The sequence below is a fragment of the Chlorocebus sabaeus genome, chromosome 2 (genome assembly GCF_047675955.1).
Source record: "Chlorocebus sabaeus isolate Y175 chromosome 2, mChlSab1.0.hap1, whole genome shotgun sequence".
Classification (NCBI taxonomy): Eukaryota; Metazoa; Chordata; class Mammalia; order Primates; family Cercopithecidae; genus Chlorocebus; species Chlorocebus sabaeus.
The window spans coordinates 28941335-28967401 of record NC_132905.1 but is presented as its reverse complement, the minus strand read 5'-3'; the positions used below and the strand labels follow the sequence as shown (position 1 = coordinate 28967401).

The 26067-nt window shown below is 39.6% G+C and overlaps 1 protein-coding gene across 1 annotated transcript in view; it reads right to left on the bottom strand.

The window, feature by feature from the left end:
- Positions 1–21871, bottom strand: part of PAK5 (p21 (RAC1) activated kinase 5) — a 316275-nt gene extending 294404 nt beyond the window's left edge. Inside the window, exon 1 of the mRNA XM_008018243.3 lies at positions 21557–21871. The gene's annotated coding sequence lies outside the window, so the exon portion shown is untranslated. The remainder of the gene's footprint in view (positions 1–21556) is intronic.
- Between the last annotated feature and the right edge of the window lie 4196 nt (positions 21872–26067).

Genomic DNA, 26067 nt, shown 5'->3' with positions numbered 1-26067 from the left:
AATCTGCAAGAACCAAGAATTCAAAGCATTCCAGGGAAAGCAAATATATCTGAATAGATGCACACAGACCCTAATATTCCTAAGGCAATTTAATATTTAATCTCTGAACGGATGAAAATTATCATAAAGTATATACCTGATAATATTCCATGGAAAACACTAGAAACATGGTCTCAGACGTCCAGAAGACAATCATTAATTAGGATTCTAAGTTTTCCACTTTCTCTAGAATGCATGAACATCCAAAACCAAACAAAATGATAGCTGTATCACTGTAAAAATAGAACACAGGCTGGCATGAAGGACTGCAAATATAAACAAACAAGGGTATTGGACATCATTTCAACTAAATAATAATAGCCAAATAACATATAGTAACTATCAAAGTTACTTTCCAATTTGTCTTGCCCAAAAGTTGAATTCATCTAACAAAACATGAAGCTATATAGGACAAAATAATACCAAATCATTTAAATTACTGAGAGAAAATATACTCTGCATGAGAAAGCCGAAGAAAGAAAGCATCAGGATAAGTTGAGGGCTTGGGTGCATACATTTCATGTTACCTTGTAATGACAGTATATCCTCACTAACTCACTATAAGTTCATTTCCCTGAGAAATGTTTAGGATGCAATTTTATCACTGATTTTCCTCCCATTAAGTTAGGTTCTGCATATGCAAATGATTTTTCATTTTAATTTCAGACTAAATCAGTATACCAACACAAATCTATTTCTTACCAAGGTTTCAAAATAGAAGCAGCAGTACAATGGCAAAATAGGACACAAAGATGAAGAGCTAAGATCACAAGAGGATAGGGCTAAAGAATCTCTGTATGGTGTCTTTGGTAACTTATAGTTCATTTCCAGGAAAGATAGATATTTTCAAATGCAATCAGTCCCGTAAATTAGGGCCAATAAACTATGTGACCAGAGAAATTTCACTGGGTCAGAAATCTTCGTGGAGACTATAATTACATTGCTCAATTTTACTTTTACCTACTCTAATGAACATTTAAAAACTTTTTTTTTTTTTTTTTTTTTTGCCTGACCACATTCTTTGCTATGCTTCTGATAATGGCCTCCTGATAATCCTTGCACATCCTCTCTACCCCCATTCTCTGTCAAGGTGGTTTGGGAGAAAGTAACTCCACTCCGATTTCTGACTCTAGGGGTGGGTTTGGACCCAGGTGGGCATACAAAAGCCACATATTCCCCAGGCTACAGTAATTAGACTAGGAACCAGTACTGGCACACGACCCACAGAGGTTATATTGAAACCACTGAAATTCAATCCAGACACTTTTGTTAGAACTGTTCAGCTAGAGAGTATTTTTTTGCTGGATTTTGAGATCAGTAGGATCTAAACGCAAGAACTGTAGGGGGTTGTCCCTGTTGCCAGAAAAATAAGAGAGCTTGCCTGAGAAATAAACCTATACAGAAACACTCAGAGCTGAAAGATGGGGAAGAAATGACACCAGGATAATATTTTTGAGCTCCTGATCCAACTGTATTTTTGGATATTTCTGCTATACAGGTCAACAAATTTCTGGTTTTCTTGATCCACTCTGAATTGGGTTTCTGTCCCTTTCAAACAAAAGAATCCTGTTGAAGACACTCTCCGCTTCCTATAACATCTAGCTGCAAAGGCAAGTTTAATCTATCGAAAATCTATTCATTATTTCCTTCTCATAATATCAACTGTCATGAAAATGAATCCAGAGTTAGAAATAAGGAGAAGGAAAGCTTATTTTCTTTAAATGCATTTTATAAAACTCAGATTTCCCCTATATGCAGGAGGCCTCTCCTACTTTACTTTAGAGTCTAATTAAATTGGGCCACAACCTATTTTTCTGATAGACCCAAAGAAAATGTGCACTAGAGAATTTTACTTTGCCACTGTGGTTTCATTAATACAAACTGACAAAAGTCCATAAAAATGCTCAGGTCTCTGATTGACTCAGTCTTTCTGAATTTCTGAAGAGACTATTTCATACCTTCTCCACTCTACTTAAATCTCTGTTATCACCACTGTCATGAAAACCATGATCTTCCTCCTCAAATTCAATAAATGACTTTGACTCTGATATGGTTTGGCTGTGTCCCCACCCAAATCTTTTCTTGAATTGTAGCTCCCATAATGCCCACATGTCTTTGGAGGGACCCAGTGGAAAGTAATTGGATCATGGTGGTGGGCTTTCCCCTGGCTCTGCCTCAGCTGTTCTCATGATAGTGAATAAGTCTCACGAGATCTGATGGTTTTATAAAGGGGACTTCCCTTACGCACGCTCTCTTGCCTTCTGCCACATAAGACATCCCTTAGATCTCCTTTGTCTTCTGCCATGATTGTCAGGCCTCCCTAGCTATGTGGAACTGTGAGTCCATTAAAACTCTTTCCTTTATAAATTACCCAGTCTCTGGTATATCTTTTTTAGCAGCATGAGAACAGACTAATACAGCCTCCTTCTTCAAAGATTAAAAAGATGTCAGACAGGAATTTCAACTTCTCACCACCAAATCTCCCTGAGTCTATTCCACTCTCTCCTTTCCTCTTGTTCCAGTAGAACAGTCCTCCTCTCTAGGGCTACTCCCTCCGTGTCCTCTGGATTCTTCTCTGTGGACCTTCTCAACAATGTCAATGAACAATACTCTCAACTATATCTTCCATTTTCCCAACTGAATCGTCCCTGTCAACTTTTAAAGTCAAGTCCCTTGACCTTTATATAAATGTATTCCCATCAACTCCACATCCTAGTCTAGCTATACCTTCTATTCTTAACTCTCTTTAGTCCTTCATGTCAAAATTCTTGATGGAGTTGTTTTTACTCACTGCTTCCATTCATTGATCTATACCTCATCTCCTCCAAGGAGAAATGAAGGCAATATGTACCCTATGGGGCTGCTATTTGGATTAAAGGAGACATAAGTCTCAGTAGGTCACAGCATTCTTATTGAATTCATCTGTTTAGTAAAAATTTACTGAGCAACTCTACTGGAAGGTGCTATGCAAGATGCTTTAACTTAACTAGATAAAATTTAGCCTCTTCCCATCCAATGGGACAAAAAAGGAGAACAAAACACACATAATTAAGAAGCAAGGTGACCCATTTTACAAAGTATGGACAAAGGCAGGGTCAACAAGAGTGGAATCACCTCAGATGTGAATGTTGTCCTCTGACATTGTGTAACATGGAGGCCCTGAATCCAAAGGAACTGAATGAGGAGCCCTGAAATGAGAACCAGGGAAAAGCAGAACTGTAACACTCAGGTTCAACAATTAGAGCAATCCAAAGTGGTAAAGGAAGGCTCAATGTTGGTGATGCAAAGCCCCTAAGCACCACTCTTCCTCTAACCCTGATAGCTCTCCCCAAATTTCTTCTCTTAGAATAAAGAATATTTAGGAACACCAGAAATTTTGAACACTATTCTGTTACTCCAAGTGGGAAACTCTAGCACCCGTGGTGCCCTCTGGTGTGAAAAACAGGTTTCCTATCCATACCAATATAATGGCCAGGTGCGATGACTCACACCTGTAATCCCGGCATTTTGGGAGGGCAGATCATCTGAGGTCAGGAGTTTGAGACCAGCCTGGCCAACATGGTGAAACCCCACATCTACTAAAAATACAAAAACTAGCTGGGCGTGGCAGTGGGCACCTGTAATTCCAGCTACTTGGGAGGCTGGGGCTGGAGAATTGCTTGAACACGGGAGGCGGAGGTTGCAGTGAGCCGAGATCATGCCACTGCACTCCAGCCTGGGCAACACAGTGAGACTCTGTCTCAAAAAAAAAAAAAAAAAAAAAAAAAGATGATGAGTTTCTTAAAACCAACATGTATCTCAAATCCAAGGTTAACTGTGATTATTGTCAGAGCACAATAATTTGTAGCCTACCTAACCGGAGTATCCTATTGGCAATCACTGATATGACCGCAACTTTGAATCTCCTTCTTGCTCCACAATTGTTGGAAGCAGGTGGCTAATTTTAAAACACTGTCTCTACTATCCTAAACTACCTCAACTGATACATTCTCATCAAGAAAGCCATCTGGGTTATTTTTGAATCCCACTTCAGGCTGGTAACTGCCCAACATCCATTCTTCACTTTTTCCTGATCAAATGCACTTCATCACTCAGTTAAAATTCACTGACATTTACTGTTTATCCACACATACAGAGGACTAACACTTGCCTTTCTGCTCTCAGCATACTTGTTACATTCTCTTCTTTCTCTATGCAAAATTATTTTTGGTTTGTGGTTTCTTGCAAGACAGACTCAAAATCATTTTGTATTATATATTCTCCAGCTTTCCCAAGTTTCGAGATAGCTATTCCTAAAAATGATCATGGGCATGAACAACGTTTTTGGGGATATAGAGTTCCCAAATAATGCCATGGAAGATACAGCTTAATGACTGGTCCACCAGTATCCTACGAGAATGCAGGCCCAGTGTGGTGGCTTACGCCTATAATCCCAGCACTTTGGGAGGCCGAGGTGGGCAGATTGCCTGAGCTCAGGAGTTCGAGACCAGCTTGGGCAATATGGTGAAACCCCTTCTCTATTAAAAATAAAAAACATGAGCCAGGTGTGGTGGTGCATGCCTGTAGTCACAGCTTCTTGGGAGACTGAGGTTGAAGGATTGCCTGAACCCAGGAAGCAGAGGTTGCAATGAGCCGAGATCCTGTCACTGCATTCCAGCCTGGGCAAAAGAGTGAGACTTTGTCTGAAAGAAAGAAAGAAAGAAAGAAAGAAAGAAAGAAAGAAAGAAAGAAAGAAAGAAAGAAAGAAAGAAAGAAAGAGAGAGAGAGAAAGAGAGAAAGAGAGAGAGAGAAAGAGAGAAAGAAAGACAGAAAGAAAGAAAGAAAGAAAGAAAGAAAGAAAGAAAGAAAGAAAGAAAGAAAGAAAGAAGGAAAGAAAGAAAGAAAGAAAGAAGGAAAGAAAGAAAGAAAAGAAAGAAGGAAAGAAAGAAAGAAAAGAAAAGAAAAGAGAAAAGAAAGAAAAGAAAGAAAAGCAAGCAAGCAAGCAATTATATTACACAGGCAAATGATTTACTCTCAGGAATATTTCATCATTCTATTTCATCACAAGGTCAGTTGTAGCTTTACTTCTGTTTCATTTTTCAACATTAGATGCATTTATAACAGCTCCATGCTTAATTATGTACAATTGAGCACCCATAGTTACATCATCTTGTTCATTTGGAAATGACTTTGAGGGCAACTTAACACTCTGGCTGTGGGGAACATATGGGGTGTTCTTATCTACACTAGTAAATAGTCCAATCAAAAGCTCATAATTGAGTAGCAGAAGATAAATTTTTCTTTCCTTACAACAACTTCTAAAGGATCTCTGAAGTTTGGCAGGCACATGACCAGGGAGGCAACTGGTATAGATGTAGCAAGCCCTATTAGTATCCACCCATATGCCTACTGACTTCCAACAGTCAGTATCTGTGTTCCTAAGGGCTTTTCCAAATCATGGAAGCTTGGAAGTATAGAGAAACTAACATTCTCTGGGAGCAGCCTTCAACTAATGACTGATGGGAGTTGGTGTATAAATATCTCAGTTCCCTCCCCTTTGGGTGGACTGATTTGGAGGCATGAGTTTTATACCATTTGGAGGCATGAGTTTTATACCATTTCCCAGTTTCTCTATTTTAATACTCCAATGTTGGCAGCTTTTCTGCTATGATTTAGATGTGCATGTCCCTCTCAAATTCACAAGTTGGAACTTAAACCTGAAGTTAATAATACTAAGAGTCTTCAGGAGGTGATCAGGCCATCAGAGCTCCACTGTCATGGATGAGATTAGTGTCCTTATAAAAAAGCTTGAGGAAGCAAGTTTATCCCTTTTTTTACCCTTCTGCCATGTGAGGACACAGCATTCATTCTTTTGCCCCTGGAGGACAGAGCAATAAGATGCCATCTTAAAGCGGAGAAGAAGCCCTTTCCAGACACCAAACCTGCTGGTGCCTTGATCTTGGACTTGTAAGCCTCTAGAACTACGAGAAATCAATTTCTATTATTTAAAAAGTATCCAGTCTAATGTATTTTGTTATAGTAGCAGGAACGGACTGTTTCTGATATGGTTTGGCTTGTTTCTGATATGGTTTGGCTTGTGTCCCCCCCCCAAATCTCACCTTGAATTATAATAATCCCCACATGTCAAAGGTGGGGCCAGGTGGAGATAACTGAATCATGGGGGTGGTTTCCCCCATACTGTCTCATGGTAGTGAATAAGTCTCACAAGATCTGATGGTTTTATAAATGAACTCCCCTGTGCAAGTAATCTTGCCTTCCGCCATGTAAGATGATTGTTTGTTCTTCCTTCATCTTCCACCATGATTGTATGGCCTCCCCAGCCATGTGGAACTGTGAGTCCATTAATCCTCTTTCCTTTATAAATTACCCAGTCTTGGTTATGTCTTTATTAGCAGTGGGAGAACAGACTAATAAATTTTCCTTCCACGTGTTACTTTCCTTCTCTCCTAATGGTATTCCACGAACGTTCCAAGTAAACTACTTGCTATTGAATCCTTGCCTCAAGGTCTGTTTCTGGGGGGAATCCTTACTAAAATAGAAGAAGTTAAAGGAATTACACTTAGAACTTGACAAAATACTTTTTACCTTTTTTTATGCTTGTAGAAGATTAATTTTAATCAATAGAGCAAGGCAGCACAATCTATTTACTAGCCATAAAATGGAATAATGATAACACCTAACTTACAAGCCTACTGCAAGAATCAAATGAGGTAGTGTTTATAAAACATATAACACAATATCTGGCATATAATACATGTTCAAAGAATTTGGTTACTGCTACAATCATTTTTCTAACTCTGAGGCATATCTTTTCTTTCTATAGCCCAACAAAAAACTTATCAAGTACCTAGTATGTGTTGTAATTTCATACTTTTTAAACATTAGACAGTTACAAAAAAAAAAAAAAAAAAAAAAAAAAAAAAAAAAAAAAAAAAAAAAACCCTGTTGTGTTTCATTTGAATTAAACCAAACTGGAAAAATAATAAATATCCAAAAGGAAGGCCGTGTGTGGTGGCTTATGCCTATAATTCCAGCACTTTGGGAGGCCAAGGCAGGAGGATTGTTTAAAGCCAGGAGTTCAAGACCAGCCTGGGCAACAAAGTGAGACCTTGTCTCTTAAAAAAAATTTCCAAAGGCAGTTATGGTTTATCTAGAGAAGAACAGGCAGGACTGGAGTAATGGTGTCCCTAGCAGCATTAGAATGAGGTTAGGGTTTGAACCAGCCCTAAAATTCTACTTCTAAATGAAAAAACGTGAGAGTCTTTGCAGGAGACAAATCATATGCAATTTGGAGTGCAGTGCAAAAACGGTCCCCATCCCTATCTGGGATGCTGTCCCATGTGTATCTACATGGTAATTTCTTCTCCTCCTTCAAATGTCACTTTCTCAATTATGCCTATTCTTACCATCCTATTTAAAATCACGCCTTTACCGCCACCCATCACAGCCGTTTTGATTTCCCTTATCCCACTCTATTTTATCAAAGCACTGATGACCTTCTGGCATTCTATACATTTATTTATTATGCTGTTTCCTGCCTGTCTCTCCTTTTTTTGTATCTTCTATGTTCATAGAAGAACATTTTTATCTTCTATGTTCATTGATGTGCCCCCTCATGGTACATGCCACCTGAAGTAAGCAGAGTAGTACTCAAGGTGCAGCTGCTGACTGGGTGAGTGACTAGTTGGGAATGTTCATTGTAATATCTGTTTCCTATTTTTTAATCTAGCCTTCACAGGAGAAAGCAGACATAAACAGACACCACCCTAATAGACAGATCCAATTATCCTGTTTTAATCCGACTAGTTAAGTGAGTAACCTAGAGCCAAATGTTCTTCTGTTTTACAGTGATATTCACAGTCATTGCACACCCTGGTCTTTGTAGAAAAGAAAATTCTTTTCAGCAGGTGGACTGTGTTCTGTGTTTAAAATAAAATTGAGGTCTGAAAAGAAATGGGAAGCTACTGCTATCATCCTTCCTAAGCAAATAAAAACTCTAGGGACAACTCTGGAATTTTCTATCTCACTCGTTTTTCATTATTTTTTAGTAAGGTACAGTGATATTATTATTCTTAGTTGCCCTGGGTGATTCCAATAATGATTTTGAGATTTTTCCAGCCATTCTATAGAATGCATATCATTTATAAGGTTCTACTTCACTGCTGTGGGCACAGTTGCATTGTGAATGTTTTATATTTTCCAGATGATAATATCATATGAAACATGATACCATCCTTTTGCGTTTTGATAATCCCTACCTCCAGCAAGCTCAAGACCATATGATTTATTTTTCCATTTCAGTTTAGTTCAAATAAAACACAACAGAAATTTTTAAAAAATTGTCCAGTGTTGAAAGAAATATTGAAAAAGTAGTTGCAGAAGCCTATCTAACTACGCAAATGTTTTCACCAAATATCTCTAAACTCTTTGCTTTTAAATAAACTTCATACCAGCATAAAGTCTTACTTTTAAATTTGTTTTCTAGGATAAAATTTTTAAAATGCATCTTTCTAAAATGTCACTTGCCTTATATTTAAATTATTAAATAAGCTGGTCCACGCTTTTGGAAAGGGAGATTAAGAAGGTACAATATATAAGGATAAAATGATCCAAAAATATAGAGCAATACTCACTCAAATTCAAAGGTAATAAATTCAATACTTTAATGACCAAGAGGGTAACATAAACAATTAAAATGGCCTGCTTATAGGCAGTAGGGAGTGATGGGGACTGTGACAAAGTGAAGACTCCATGACCAATCCATGTTAGAGGCAGCTGCTACTCAGCTACAGCATATGATTGTCATGAAGAAACATGGTCAGTGTTGACAAATTTTGCAACTATGTGTACGTGTGTGTATTTGTGTGTGTGATTTTTTGAATAAGAGAAGCCAGAAATCTAGATTTTTTTTTTTTCTGGGAAATTTCACACTGTCTGTGTTAAACAACACATTTATACCACAAAATTAGATACTGCTCTAAATTGACATAGTCAAATATTTAGTACCTAATAGAATTCACAGTGTTCTATACCTTCCAACTTTAGAAGGATAGCTTAATTCGATTTCAAAGACAGTAAAAATCTCCAGTGTTCATATCCTGTTACCTAGGGATTAGTAGGCTCTAAATGGTAAGTGATTCTTTCAACCAGTGTAGACTCCTAATATCCCAACACAGGACCTTGCCTTAGAAATCCAAGCTGAAGCACATAAAGTAACTGCTGTCATAGATAGTACCCATATATTGCTTTAAAAAATCCCTGGCATTTATCATCCTAGAATCCTCTATCTCCGAGAATTCTGCTGCAAACATCTGACCAGAAGCCTGAAAAGCCCTTGGGACTCACCCTGGGGAGCCCCTTGCTGGGATCACCCACTTTGATTTATTTCTCTCCCAAACTTTCCCATTTCTTCCTCATTTTATAGTGCATCCGTTGCTATGGAAACATTGGTGCCGAAGACTTGGGCAGAACCATATAAAACCCCACCTTTCACTACACAAATCAAGTGATATTTGAGCAGGAATCACACCACCAATTAGGCATATTCATACCAGGTTTGGGACAATAGAGCAGTAGGTGTTAAGCTGCATCTAGCAATCAAATAATTATTCTCAATGTTTTTCAAGAAGCTCAGTTTATTTGCTCTATTGTTGGGAAGCCGGCTCTCAGCTTATAGTTTGCTTCATCACTTTCTCTCTTTTCCATGTGTTTAGAATCTCCACCTTATATCCACATCCAATATTGGAATATTTGTCTTTCTTCAACCAGAAACAGGTAGAGGGTTTAATCTTTCTCTCTGCCTCTTTTTTATTCACAGAAAATTGAAAACTAATATTAGTGTGAAACTAGTTTGTGTGTTTTTAAAGAAAATGGATGAGATAACTTTCAGATCAGTTAATTTTAGATTAGCCAATTTTTGTTTAGGACCCCAAACAGAACTTTTCTTATCCACTGAGTTGCTGCATACCATAGCTTTGATGGCCTTGGATTCAGATGATGCAGGGTTTGACTCTGCTTCTTGACTCTATCTAACTGCATGATATTTTGCCTTGAGTGGTCCTTTAAATCATGGCACCACCCTTTCTCATTGGTATTCAAATTTTTTCGCCTAGATAATATCCATTCATCCATAGTCATTTATTAAAGACCTAACATGTGTAGGCGTAAAGCCAGGTGCTGGGGATACAAAGATGAAGAAACAAGATACCTGCTTTAGAAGAGTTCCCAGTTTAGTGCAAGAAAGGAGTTAAGTATAAAAAAATCTGCAAAACATTGTGATGACTGTTGAGAGGAACAATCCAGAACCATGTGGGAGGATTTTGGGAGAGGGGTGGGGTGGGAGAAGGTGGTAGCTGGACAGAAACTTTTCAATGAAAGGGTGATACTCAGATAAAGAGAAGATCATTTTGGGGGTAGGAATGAAAGAGAAGAGATAGGAGGCTGACACAAGATCTAATTGAGAGATGCAAAGGGGAGTGGCAGTGGAGACAGGGAAGGGCACATGCAAAAAATGTTTTTCAGGCTGCAATTTATTTATTTATTTAGAGACAGAGTCTTGCTTTGTCGCCCAGGCTGGAGTGCAGTGGCGCGATCTCAGCTCACTGCAACCTCCGCCTCCCAGGTTCAAGCAATTCTCCTGCCTCAGCCTCCCGAGTAGCTAGGATCACAGGCATGCGCCACCATGCCCAGCTAAACTTTTCTGTATTTTTAGTAGGGACAGGGTTTCACCATGTTGGCCAGGCTGGTCTCAAACTCCTGACCTCAGGTGATCTGCTCACCTTGGCCTCCCAGAGTGCTGGGATTACAGAGGTGAGCCACCGTGCCCAGCCAAGTTTCAATTTAGATTCCACTTGGCTGTGAGGGTGGGAGAAGAGTAGACTCTACTTGGAGTCCTAAAGAGATAGCACACAACTGCAGGTAGGTAGCTGTTATCTTAAAAACTCTCAAAAAGGATTAAACCACTACTTAAGGCATGAATAACTATTATTCAAATATTATTGGCAAATTCTTTTTTTTATTTGTTTCCTTATCTCTAATACCTAAAGAAGAGAGAACATTGTCCTAAAAACCACCAGGATGAGAAAAACTCTAAGTTGTGTTTCTGTAAAATTTTTTTAAATCCCCCTCCTCCATCAGTGTTCTTATTTTTAGAAGTTAAATCATACCCACATAACAACTGTTCCTACTTTAGAGGAAGAATCTTTCTTTTAAACAAATAAAGTGTAAATGTTCTATTCTTCCAGGAAGTTCACTTCCTGGGTCAGTAAACTGTAATGTATCTATAAAATAAGGGGGCAACACAGCTGACAGCTAAAAACAATTAGCTAAAAAATCAGTATTATACAAACACCATTTGCACGATTCCAGTGACCATTAGAAACAAGCACAGGAAGTTCCCTCTAGAAAACAGCTAAAGAATTTCTTAAATCGTATGCCAACCTTGAATTTTAATTGGAAATGAGGCTAATAACTGTTGTGTCTATCAGAGATCTTATATTTGGAACCAAAAGTGGGAGTTTCTCTCTCTTTGTTTTTCTCTTTCCGCTTCCCTCCCTTCCTCCTTTCCTTCCCCCATTATGTAAGTTGTTAACAAAAGAGTGATGGAACCAATATTGACTGCAGAAAGTCTTCTTGGTTCAGTTGGACAATAGGGTAATAGAAGAGTAGTAGGGGCATGAACCAGTGCCAATTTACCTTATGGCCAATTTACCTTTATCATCAATGACACAATGGCAATTCCGTTGAAAATTAGCAAAGGAAATCCCACAACTGGACATCTGTTTAAAAATGTAAGTTAAATTTGCTTCTTATACAAGCAACCAAACATTGATTTTTGGTTTGGAACATTCAGTTAATCATAATACCAAACACAGCAAGGCAGTCCATGCATTTACTCTCCCTTTTCATGAGGAAATCTACACGAACAGGAATGCTGAATCTGAGGATTTGACAGTATTGGAAAGTCAAAGTGGGCTGATTAATCCAGTGACTTTTAAATTATTGGAGGTTCAAGGACCTCCAGCAAAACTTTTCTTATCCATTGAATTGTTGTATAGCACAGTGTTTATGGCCTTTGGATTCAGATGATCCGGGGCTTTTTGCCTTGAGCGACCTATTTTATGGTGCTCTTATGAAGACTAATGAATACACATAGGTAAAACACTTGGATGTGAGCTTAACACGTCTTGTTCAATATGTTAGCTATAATCACAGAAAGTATATTTTTCTTATCATCTACATTGCCATTGCACGATTAGCTAATTATGAATGTGCGTCTCAACAATTGAGTGTTACCTTTCTAAAACAGTTACCTGAGCAGGCCTGATCCTAACATTTGAGAGACAAGAGTACAAAAGGAGTCCCACATATTACAGATCTCAATATTTAAATTCTATAAATCAAGCTAAAAAATGTTAATTTAAACGTGTTATATCTTCCTGGCTTAACAAATAATTCCTTCCTAACAACCTAGAAGCCAGATTTAAATTTAGAATACTTAAATTCCGGAACATAGCAAAGCAAGGAGACCCAGTCTCTGGCCACCTCCCCATCCCTTCCTCTTTCTACCATGGCCTCCAGCACCTGTGTGGAGACTACAAAGTCCACAAGTCCAAGCTCCATTTACACCTCCCACGAACAGTCTTTTTTCAGCCCCTATGGGGCCCAGGAGCCCCATGAGCAGTGAATTCCAAGGTCCCAGCTATGCAGAGCAAGACTCAGAGGGAGGCAAAGGGCTCCAGGGGAAACGTGGGGTCTTTGTTGCAGAGGAGCAGGGCTGTCCAGGTGATGAGAAGTTGGAGTACAGAGTAGCAGAGCCCTCTAATATGCAGGGACCGGTACAGGGACCTCTCTTGCTAGTTTAAGATTATTTTTTCTGTTCTGTTTTTAGTGCAAGTGAAGAACAATTACCTCTTTTTTCTCTTCCACTTACAAATCATCTTTCTTCACAGAAAAGTTTATAAAGAGTTATAAAAGCAACAACATGATTGTTAAGTTACCTGGACAGCCACAGACATTTCCTATTTATCATGAGAACTACAGTAAGAATATGCACTGATCTAAGTATGATCTTTTAATATTTAGTTAATAATAACTTTATTAACCAAAGTTAATTGAACCAAGAGGCCCATATTCATGGTGAACTAAACTCAAACATGACTGTTGGGCTTGCTGAATATACGATCATTCAGAAAAGAAGGCCAGACCCGTGTTGGTGCCTGAGCTATTTCCAAATTATACCTCTTGCTTCTGCTTCACTATTTCTTTCAGATTATACCTTTCAGGATTTTCTCTTACCTGAGAAAATGGGACCTTCCTTTCAAAATTCCTGCTGGTATATGAGGATCAAGCTGAAAAGCCACACTCTTCCTGACATGTCACTGCTGGCTCCGAGAGGAAAAAGTACCCTCTGTGTGGGGCACCCACATTGTACCCTCAATGATGCACATCACAGTGAACATTAGACCATGAACCTTAAGTTAAACCCCCATGTCATAGCAAATGTTTCCTATGGGAGGGGAAGAGAGGGATGACTGGTATTCAACCCTGTTTGCCCCTAAGTCCTAGGGTAATGGGCATTTCTGTTGTCTTTTTTTGTTTTGGTTTGGTTTTGGTTTTTTAGCACCCATCACATCTCTTGTGTTTCTTTCACTGGAAAAGGGTAGTGGGCCTACTAATCAAGGTATCCCCACTCCAATCCCATACCCAGTGGGTTGGGTGTAGGGGAAGAACCCCAAGCATAGCAACCAGTGGACTGTGGTCAAGCTCAGAACAAGTCATTCTTGGCTGGAGTCTCTTTCCAAAGCGCCTGATATCTAGACCTGGAGCTAACTAGCTTCGTCTGCTTCCAAGCTGTTTTGGGATGTGTGTGTGTGTGTGCGTGTGCGTGTGTGTGTGTGTGTGTGATTCCCTACCCTCCGCGACATTCCTGGCAATTCTTTTAGCTACCTGATATCCTTCTAGTAAATTCCTTTTACTGGAGTTAGGCAGTTTCCTTCATTTGCATGCAATCTAAGAGTCATTGCTGATACACTTGGCAGAGCCCCTGACACAAGAGAGAATCAATGAATGTTTGTTACATAAATGAATAATTACAACCTAAATGTATATCACTGCTTATTTGTAAAATAGTGGGTTTTTTTCTGATTCATAAAACAACACATCATTGGCTAATTTGTTTTTTTTTCAAGGCAGGGCCTCACTCTGTCGCCCAGGCTGGAGGGCAGTGGCGCAATCTTGGCTCACTACAACCTGCACCTCATGGCCTCAGACATTCCTTCCACCTCAGCCACCTGAGTAGCTGAAATTACAGGCATGCACCACCATGCCCGGCTAACTTTTGTATTTTTTGTAGTGAAGGGGTTTTGCCATGTTGCTCAGCCTGGTGTCAAACTCCTGAGCTCAAGTGATCCACCTGCCTGAAGCTCCCAAAGTGGCGAGATTACAGGTGTGAGCCACCACGCCCGACCTACTACATTTTTTAAAATTTGGAAAAGTATAACAAAATAAAAGCCATCCATACTTCTACCACTAGAGATTGCCTAACGTTTGAATTTGTTCTGTTTTTTTTTAATATACTTGCATGATGTTTTCATTTCACAAAACACGTATTAATACAATATGTGTAGTCATGCATTTTGTTTTTTTCCACTTAAAATTGTGGTGAAGGTTGTTTCATGTCACTATATATTCTTCAAAATGATTAATTTTAATACTTATATAGTAGTCTATTATCTTGGGACCTTAAATATCTTTACCAAGCTCCAAGTTCTAGTTATATAGGTTCTTTTTAATGTTTATTACTATGAAATATATTATAATACACAATTTTACCTGCGTCTACTTCCTTACCAAAGACAAAAGCAAACATAAAATAAAAACCAAGAGGAATAGTACATCAAATAATTAGAACTTTTAAAAGCTTTTGACAATTTTTTAAAATTTCATTTAATTTTAATTTCATTCATTTTAATTTCAATTGCAGCTGTTTATTTTAATAAACAGCTGGAGCGCAGTAATGCGATCTCGACTTACTGCAACCTCCACCTCTCAGGTTCAAGCAATTCTCCTGCCTCAGTCTCCCAAGAAGTTGAGATCACAGGAGTGTGCCACCATACCCAGCTATTTTTTTTGTATTTTAGTAGAGACGGGGTTTTCCCATGTTGGCCAGGGTGGTCTCAAACTCCTGGCCGCAAGTGATTCACCTGCCTTGGCCTCCCAAAGTGCTGGTATTATGGGCATGAGCCACCATGCCTGGCAGACATTTTGATAAGTATTTTTAAACTTCTCTGTAGGAAGGTTGTATTATGTAACCCTCCCACCACAAGTAATGAAAGAGATTGTCCTTCTCACTGCATCCTTGCCAGTATTGAGTTTATTTTTTGTATTTTTTACTTATTTAATACATAAAACACGGCACCTCATTTTTATTTTAATTTGCATTTCTGTGATTAATAGTAATAACGTTTATTAAATGTGTGCATTGGTCTTTTATTTCTTCCTTTTGAATTATGCATTCAGATATTTGGACAATTCTATTGGGGTGCTATTGTTTACTCACTGATTTGCAAGAGTTCCTCAGGGCTATCATGAACTGTCATATCACGTTTGGTGTCAATATTGTTTTCCATGATTCTGTTCTGCTTTAAAATGCATGCATTTCTGCATATAAAAGTTTAAAATACATTCAAATTCTTTATTTTGCTTTGTGATTCTTCCCATTGATTTTATATTTAAAAAGTACTTCCCCTAAAGTTAGTTAAATATTTTATTCTAGCTTGTTTTCCACCTTGCATAAAAACTTAAAATTTATGTGGAATTTCGTTTGGAGGGTCATGTAAACAGAGGTTCTTAGTTGAATGCTTTCTATACACTTAGCCAAGTTCCATGACGTTTTCGTCAAATACTCCTCCCTGGTTCATAACGCTTTCTCTGTCATATTTCTGGTTCTAAGAATGACCTAAATCTGTTTCCAGGCTCTTCTACTCCACTGAGCTATTAATCAATTCTTATACCAGTACTACATTGCTATAATGATTGTAGTTCAATGATCAAATTTATTTTTGTTTCAACAATGGCACCCATTACCACTACCACTCCCATCTACCTACCTTCACCCCCACACCACCCACATCCACCACCCACCACCCCCATCCATACCACCTCATCCACCACCTTCATGTATTCATCTCTACCGTCAAACTTCCCCCACCTCCACCACCCCCAAAACTCCACTCCCCACACCACCTGTATTTACCACCACCTCCCATCTTACCGCCACCACTCACATTCCCCACCACCACTACTATTCTTTGGAAAAGTTTTCTTTTATTTTTATATAGTGATTCTTCCAGATGGATGTTAGAATCATTTTGTACGGTTCTCCCAAATCCCAGTGTAATAAAACTATATAATTGATCTGGGAAAAATAACCGTTTCATAATATTCATCTTTCTACCAAAGCATAAGGTATGTCTTTCTTTTTTTGCTTCTCAGTTTATTTTGAGTTTGAGTAAAATTGTACAGCTTTCTACAAAGGCTTTTATATATTTCTTATTATTCACAAGTATTTTACGTATGTTTTCTATTGTTTCTACTTAATTTATATATTAGTTAATTCATGAATAGAATCATTTTCCATTCTACTTTTTAGTTAATAAAACACTGACATTTAGGGTGGCCATCGATTTTTGAACATGTATTTTATAACAAACAACCTTACTGAAATTTCATACCAGTTCCTTTAGGTTTTAATTGATCCCATGGTGTATCCATCACTTTTAAACAAAATCAAGACACACTGTCTAATTTTTGGTTACTTATATGAGCAGCTTCACTTAAGCATAGGCATTAAATACTATTTTACTATTTTTTTAAAATCACCCTTTTATGAGATGAATATAAAGACCTGAAATTGAAGCCACTTCAGAAATCTAAAACATAACATGTGTTCCTCTGCTGAACTACATTCATTTTCCTTGGGCACTCAGTCTTACTATTCAAAACTACAAAAAGGGCTCTGAATGAGAGACATTAAGTCACTTCTCACTTGGATTAAACAGGACAAATTAAAACAATTAAACAAAATAAAACAATTTGGAATTTTGACAGAAACACACCAGCAACTTGTTGCCATATAAAGAGTAATTTGTCTCCTAATTTAACTCCAGGGATAATGGCCAGGATGATTTTTTAAATAAAACATTTTTTAAATATTTTATTTAAAATATATATAAAATATATAGTGAGAAAGCAATTGCATGCTCTTCTATATATGAGCAGATACCTTTTTCCCCAGATAAGCATACATTTCCTATTTCAAAATATCAGGATAATAGTACCAACAAATTATTAATTCACAAAATATTTGTTGTGCTCCTAGTAAGTGTGGGGTTCTGTGTTATTGGGAAAGATTAGAGGGCTATAGTGATGGTTATGGACAGGAACTGAAGAGACACTGGCATATAACAGAAGCTCAACAAATAATTAAGTGTATTATTTATTTATTATTATACATAATGATTATTAATTATTGTTTACTATAAATTTCCAGAAGACTGAAAGTCTAGCTCATCATTGTCTTCCAAGGGCCTAGCATGGCAAATATACACATGTAATAAATATTTGCAGAATATTTGTTGACTGATTGATGTATTTTTACAAAAATCTCAGTTGCCAAAAAAATATTTTGACTCAATTCTTAACTTCTAGCCTAAATCAGTTCTTAAAAGATGCGTTTGTTAAAGCCAAGAATACTCCCCTTTTGAAGTCAGAATAAGGTTCTAAATTGCTCTTTCTACACTAGAAAAAAAAAAAAAACCTTCTAAAAATCAGATCTTTAAGTTGGCACAGGAAAATGCTCTGAGGCAGAGTATTCATTCCTTCACTCATTCGCCAAATGTTTATTGAGACATAAATAACTTCTGCATATAAGACATAAAATAAATGGCCATTATAGAGCTTACAGACATAGCCAAACAAACAAACAGGCAATTGCAAACTGGAATAAGTGTGTGGAATAAAAGTAAAAGGATGATGAGAGAGTTGGGTTGGTGGGGAAGAGAGGTCAAGGAAGCCCAAGGGATGAATATGACCCACACTGGTAAAATATAGAGGGAAGATGGTTGGGGATGTTCAGAAACAGACAGAGGGTCAGTGTGACAGCATCAAGAGGAAGAGATGCACAAGATGAGGCTGGCCAAGTACCAAAGGCTCTAGGAGTCTCTGGAATCTGTCCCAGGTATGTGGGTGGTATTTTATGTAGGGAACTGACATTATCCTATCTGCTCTGCATGAAGGATTAGAAGAGCCAGGCAAGGAACCAAGGTTCTTGTTAGGAAGTTACACTAGTGGTCCAGGTAAGAGATGGTAGCTTGAAGTTTGATAGTGGTGGTGGTGGGGATAGAAAGAATTTATTAACATGTATTTAGAGATCTATATAGAAAATAGCATTTATGAGACTACATGATGGTTTTAAATGTAGAGGGTCAAGGGAATGGAGGTGTCAAAGGTGATTCTGTTTGGGTTTCTGATTAAAGCAACTCCATGGATAGTGGTGCCATTTACCACGTTAAGAAGGACTAGAAAGTTGTTAGCTTATCTTTGTTGCTATTATTGTTTTTGTTGTTTAATGCATTTTGTTTGTTTTGCATTTGCTTGGAAGGGTAGCAAAAATGATGGAAGGCAACATCAACAAATCATTTGGGGACAGAGTATGTTCGAGATACTCTAGAAGACCCAGGTCCTGGGTTGTCGTGGCTCCCAGGTAAGTGACATGTATAAGTGAGGTACCTTTGAACCTGCTCTTCCCTACCACGGTTGTGTATATAAAGCCCCAAATAGGTTAGTTCCCTTAAATAATCTTTAAAGTATTTTCTGAACCTATGCTACTCTATCTCTACCTTCTGCTCTTATGCTAACATAATATTAATGTTGTCATTAAACACAGTTCAGGGGGATGTTGGTGTACTGGGCTGAAGAGTGTCTCCCAAGAATTCATGCCCATCCAGAACCTGTGTATACGACGTTTAGAAGTCAGGCCTTTGCAAATGTAATCTGGTTAACATGAGGTCATACTGAATAAGGAACAGGTCCTAAATCCACCATGAATGATGTCCGTATAAGAAGAGGGAAATTTGGACACAGGGACAGAGATAGAGAGGAAGATGCCGTGTGAAGACAGAGGCAGAGATTGGAGTTATGCTGCCACAAGCCAGGGAATACCTGGGGCTACCAGAAGCTGGAAAAGGCAAGCAAGAATGCTCCCTTAGAGGTTTTGGAGGGTGCACGGCCTTGCCAACACCTTGATTTTGGACCTCTAGCCTCCAGAACCATGAGAGAATAAATGTCTGTGGTTTTAAGCCACCCAGTTTTGGTAACTTGTTATAACAGCCCTAGGAAACTAATATAGTTGGGAAATTTAAGGGAATTAACTGAGCCTGAATCATTATATAGGACACACAGTATAGATTCAGTAAATATCCATTTCCCTCTTACTCATAATGGTCATCACCATTTTCCTGGTGATTTAAATTATGAGTAATCCATACATCTACTCATCTAGGTAGGTCTTACTATTCCCAGGACTGTTTTATATGTGAGGAAACTGAGGCTTAGGAAAGTTAAGTAATTTTCCCAGAATCACAAAGCTAAACACAGAAGAGTCGGATTTCAAATGCCTGCCTCCCATACCTACAGCATTTCAGCAGGCCCTGACAGAGTGGAAAGGCACTGCCAGACTAGATTTTCAGTGCTTAGATATCAACTGATTCAAGGCTTAGATATCAATTTTCAATTGATATCTAATCAATAGCAATTAAAACTCACATTTATTAATAAAATAAGCTGCAGAGACCTAGTACAATCTCTACCCATACACAGAAGAACACATGATTTTTAGTCTAAGGTCAACATTACCCAGGAACTTGCCATTGGCTTCTATTGCTTCCATTTAGCAGTGCACCTGCCTTGCACATATGTATTCCAAGTCAAGGTATTATCATGAGATTGGACATTTATGGCTTTGATTTACTTAAATGCATTTTCCTTATGTATTCCTCCACTTCATTTTGATGATACTGACTCATTCTCGCCACCTAACAAGACTATAAAAATAAATAGCGCGAGTGCAGAGGAAACTGTCTCCAAACTTCATATCCAAGATGCCCATCCTTTATATTATAAAGCAAAAGATAAACCCATACTTTAAATTTACCTTTCTCCCTAACTAACCTGTTTACCTTTCTCCCCAACATTGAGTTGTTGTGCTATTGAATATAACAGATACACAAATCTAAGGTGGCAGAGCTGTTATTGTAGGGTGTCATTTTCATAGAATTCTAGTGTGGAAGGGGCTTCTAAAAAGCATCTTGTCCATCTGTATCAGGTAAGAGAAAGAGTGTCTACAGCCTCCAAGCCCCAAAAGAGAAGCGGCTGCACTAAGAGATTTTGTGAGTTACCTAAGACCCTGTGGCTATGTCTTGGTAGAACTCTGTAGAATGCCAGATTTCCTGATTTCTCTAAAAGTGTGTTCAGTCTTTCAAGCTGTCATCAAGTATTAACAATGACACTTTCCTCTGGCTTTGTGCCAACTTTTCTTTTTGTTTATTATTCTGGCCATAAAAAGATCACCATAAATAGCCTCAGCGATTCAGGTTTCCTTAATTGATATCTAATGTTGACAAATTAACTCAGCCCGAGTTGAAAGCTCCATATACACACACACACGGTTTCAAGAAGGGCGATCGCGCTTATCCTCCAAACTGAGCAGTGATGATCCCTGGACTTCTCAAGTTTACCCTCTAGGAGGCTGACATGGCACACGATTTTGACAAGAGTTTGGAACCGAGATCCTCTTCCACGCCCTGCCCACAAGGGTGCCCACAAGCAGAAGTTCTCTCTCTCTCTCCATTACTACCCACCACGCGCGCGCACACACACACACACACGCGCGCACACACATACACACACTCTCACACACACAAATAACAAAGGAAAACACAGCCCCATAAAGGCTCAGCTATTGCATCCTCCAGTCCACACCTGCCAAAAGACAAAAACCATACGGGAATCCTGCCCTGGCAATATGTCCAGCACTACTCGGGAAAAGCAGCGCCGTGACACCCCCAGGGTGTGCGCGGCTGTATACACACAAAGAACTGGTGCTGGGCTTGCGAGCGGTTCCGGCTACCAGCACGATCTCAGGGCTGGAATCCGGGGTTCTCCTCCACGCCCTCCCGCCCAGCAAAATGGAACTATCCTTTATTTGACCCATAGAGAGCCCAGGCTGGATAGTAGCGCAAGGGTTGGGGGTGGGCGGCCCCCTATCCCTACCCTCCAGGCAGCAGGTCCCTAGCCTTTGCATCTCCTAGGAGATGCATGATCGCGCTGTCACAGAGGTCCTCTTTGCATCCTCTCCCGTCAAAGCGAGATGCTCCGGGTACCAGCGGCGCGCATCCCCGCAGGCGCCTCTCCTCGCGCGGACACCCACCCAGGCAGCCCCGCAGGCGCGCCTGCCTACCTGGTGGCCGGCTGTCAGCGAAGCGGCGGTGCCTCAGCCCCTTCTCAGCTGCTACAGCGCTCCCAGCGCCATGTTCCCGGTCTCCCCAGGCGCACGCTGGGGAACTACTACTGGCTGGGTAGGGGCAAGGGGGGCGGGGGCCAGCGGGAGGGGGTGGGAGGCAGAGCCACAGCTTTCTACTCTCCACCCAAACCTCCCCCAGTTACTGAGCATGCCCAGCTGCCCGGCTTCGCTCCTCGGAGGACTGTCCATGAGCGCACGCAGCTGCTCCGGGTTTTCGTGGCAGCCGGCGGGAGGCAGGCGGTAGCTGCGGCCGGGGGTGGAGGTGAGGGGGAGAGGGTCGGGGGGCGTGTCTACACTCCGGGTGCAGGAGCCGGGAGCTGGAGCAGGCGACCAATCCAGTCACGCTTACTCCCAGCGGTCCCCGGCGGGGGCAGCTCCTGCACGCCCTCTCCCCCAGCACTCGGGATTTGCAGAAATTTTGTTCAGGACCATTGCAGGATTGAGCTTTGCTTAAGAGGCTAGCAGAGGTGGGGAGGAGGAGGGGCTGAGAAGCAGAACATCGGGTTGGCTGCTTTGCCACCACCTAGACCGGTGCTTCTCAAACTTTAATGTGCCTGTGAATTAAAATGCAGATTCAGATTCAATTGGCTGTGTCCTGAGATTCTGCAAGTCTAACAACCTCCCAGGTGATGCTGCTGCTGCTGGCCCTCCCACCACTCTGAATAGCAAGGATCTAGATAACCCCTTATCTGTGACCTCTGAGTGGTCATCCTTCAATCCGCCAGCCCAGCAATGGTCTCTGGTGTCCACAGAGACTCCTCTAGCCTGGGGTTGCTGGGCCTTCCCTGGAAGGAGTCTTCGTGGGGGTAGGCTCCACGAAGCTTCTGACCACCCAGCTTCTCCTTGGCTGCTGTCTGATTTACAATTTAAGGCCCAGGGGAAGAAGGATTCTTGGATCTTTTCATGCTCACTTTGCTAGTTGGCTAGTAAGCCAGTTACTGGTTGAGCTGCCCTAATCAGGTCTGAACCAGTCTGCCTTGGCTGTCCCCTTGCCCTTCCTGAGCTGGGACAAAAACTCAGACTGGGCATCAAAGTAACAGATTATGACTAACATATAGCGCATTTTTGGACCAAGAGATGACAAGCCTTTGTGTTGAGTGATATTTGGGCTGAAGTTTGCAATGATATTTGGCGGTTCAACTTAAACTTCCCAGTTGCCTACTGACCTCCCAGACTCTTGAAGTCTCCAGCATTATCAAGACTCTAGTGATTGAAAGACATTCACGAAGTCGTCCTGAGGTTTCACTCTTGGAAATGGAGAAGCCACGCCCTTGTCTGTCTTCAGCTGCCACAAGGGTACCCTTATGCGCTAGTAGTGGATATGGAATCTGATCCCATAACTAGACAGCAGGTTACAAAATAAGGATTTGTATCTTGCCATTCCCTACTATACTCAATGACCTTAGATAGTTTTCTAGCTAATAGTATAATAGTTATCATTTCCCCTTGCTTGTTTTCCATTCACTTAGTACCTTTAATATCGTACTGGCCATCTCAAAACAGAAACCACAGGATAAATGGATGATTACTCTTCTCCCTCAGTAGTCCTGTGTCCTTGTGTATCATACTCTTTTTTTCCATTTAAAGGAGTAAGAGCCTCTAAATTCATCTCTTCCTTCTCAAAGCTGCACACAGCCCTAACAACCTACCCACTGCCGCCACTGTCACACCCACAACTACTTGCATAAGTATTCTCTACTTTTGATTTTCTTATATGTGTGCTCACATAGAGGCAAAAGCCAGAACCTATTTTTACTGAGATAGAGTTTGTCATTGGTTAGTATCAGTTAAAATTTTTATTTGGAATGTTGAACTTTAATCACTTAAAATAGCCTTCCTGTTATACATAAGGTTTGTGTTCGTACATTTGTTTCTGCTAGTTAAATATGATGATTTTTAGCTGCCTCAAATTTATTTTGGAAGCATGTAAGGTAAAAATTATAGACGAATAATAATACTATTTCTGTAAATACTGCATTGCATGAATTCCTAAGGGTTTTCTTTGTATGTAATGTCATTTCTTGAGAGTTTAGTCTGCGGTATTTGACTAAGGACCAACATCTGTGGGTGGGAGTAATACAGGAAGCAGGAGCAGGCAGAGGTGGAAGCTAAGCTGTGATGCAGGCCAATTGCAGTCTTTGTCAGCCCCTTAGGGAGCTCACTAGCTAGGATGATTCTTCAGAATGACCATGAGTTGGTCTGAGATAGTCAGTCTTTTATATCCATATCAATCATGGAGCATGGGCTGTTCCTAGGAGGGGCATGAACTTAAGACAGGCAGCTCTGGCAATCCTTAAAGGCAACGACAGCTAAAGACCTCCGTCAGCTGTAGTCCCTACAGCTGCAGTAACAAATCCTTCACTTAAGGGGAATTTAGGCAAAACATTACTTTGTCCACTACATTGATATATGTATTGAATACAGCACTTTTGAACACACAAAGTAGAACTCTACTGATTTGTCAGAGAGATTGTAAAACTTTATTTTTAAATATGTAATAGACTTTCTCTCTGGCTCAAAGATTTAAAAGTTGGAAAATAACCCATAATCAGCCTTCGAGAGTATACTATCTATTTAGTATCTGACTGTATACATTTTTTATAGGAGGAGTTTAATTTTGATTTATTGAGCAGGCATGTATTTATTGTCTACCATTTAAGACACAATTTTCTCTACTGTCAAAATCTGTATTTATAATTTGTAATGGGGTAGGAATAAGTGTTTGAAAGTAAATAGAAGTGTGTTTTTCAATAAAACAGAGCTACCAACTAGTAAAGACTTCATGAGAAACTAATGTCAACAAATCTCGTTAACACCAAAAACTGTGACAAGATGAACCTGAGGGGTGGAGAACTTGGTAGACTGGCTGACAGGGATGTAAGACAGCATGCTGGAACCCAGGTTCAGACTACCCGATTTATTCTCTTTACCTTCTCCATGCTATGCATCTATAAATGGCTGGAATTCTTGAAAGATGATCCACAACCATTAGGGAACCAGCATGGAGTCTAGAATGGAAACAGGGCATTTGCTCAGATAGTGGAGGTAGGGAAAGAACAGGACATGGAAAAGAATGTTTCAAGGAACATAAACAAAAAGCATATGAAGTATAGGTCTCTAAAGAAGAATTCCTCCAAGGAAACAGAAAAAAAGGTTCAGACAAATATTTTTTCCCAGAGTTTCAAAGGAATGAAAGGCAATATAATGTGAATCATGTTTTTTAAAAGCACCATAAAGAAATATAAGGATCTAAAGACAATAAGACTAAATGAAAGATAAACTAGCAGAGTTCAGGGAAAAATAAAAGTCATTAAACCACTCAAAAGATGAGAGACTAAGGACCAGGCATGGTGTTTCACTCCTATAATCTCAGGACTTTGGGAGGCCAAGACGGGTGGATCATCTGAGGTCAGGAGTTCAAGATTAGCCTGGTCAACATAGGGAAACCTGTTTCTACTACAAATACAAAAAATTAGCTGGGTGTGGTGGCGGGTGCCTGTAATCCCAGCTGCTCCGAAGGCTGAGGCAAAAGAATCACTTGAACCTGGGAGGCAAAGGTTGCAGTGAGCTGAGATTGCGCCACTGTACTCCAAGCTGGGCGCGACAGAGTGAGACTCTGTCTCCAAAAAAAAAAAAAAAGAAAGAAAGAAAGAAACAAAAAAAGAAAGAGAAAAAGAAAGAAAGAGAGAAAGAGAATAGGAAAAAAAAAAGACTAGCCACAACTGAAAACACAGTGATAGACAAGTACTTAGCTACTAACAAATAAGGTATAAAACAAATCACAGACCATTTTTATGAAATACAAACAAAGGAGATCCAACACATGTACAAACAGTAGTATGCAGGAGTTGGATCTCACCACCTTGCAAGAGCTGATCGGGGATATGTAGTGCTTCCTAACTCCATTTTCAGTAACAGCTTGAAATCAGCCACTGTGGAAGTATTTACCCCCACACAAATGGACAAATGCTACAAATCAGGGTTTTGTTTATTTGTTTGTTTGTTTTCAGACAACTGATTATTACATATCTACCAGAACACCACTTTTTACAACCTTTGCTGTTAAAAAAAAAAAAAAAGAAAAAAAAAAAAAAGGATCAAATGGAAAAGAAAAAAGTGATCAAAGATATAATGGAAGCACAAAAGTTAATTTCCTGAAATAGAGAGTGTTAGATCAGCAGAACAAAAGAACACAATTGTTTCAGGGAAAAAAAAGAATCAACCTGGAACAATTAACCCTAAAATATATCCTACTGAAGTTACAGAACTTCAAAGACAAATAATGTTCTGAATATCCAGACAGAAAAGGCAATTTACATATAAGAAAAAGAAAATCAGTGTACATTTAGATTTCTTCACAGCATCAAGCAATGCCTGAGGGTGTTCTAAGGGAAAGAAAGGGTGACCTAAGAATGTTTGTTTTCCTACACTGGTGTTCTTCAGATTTT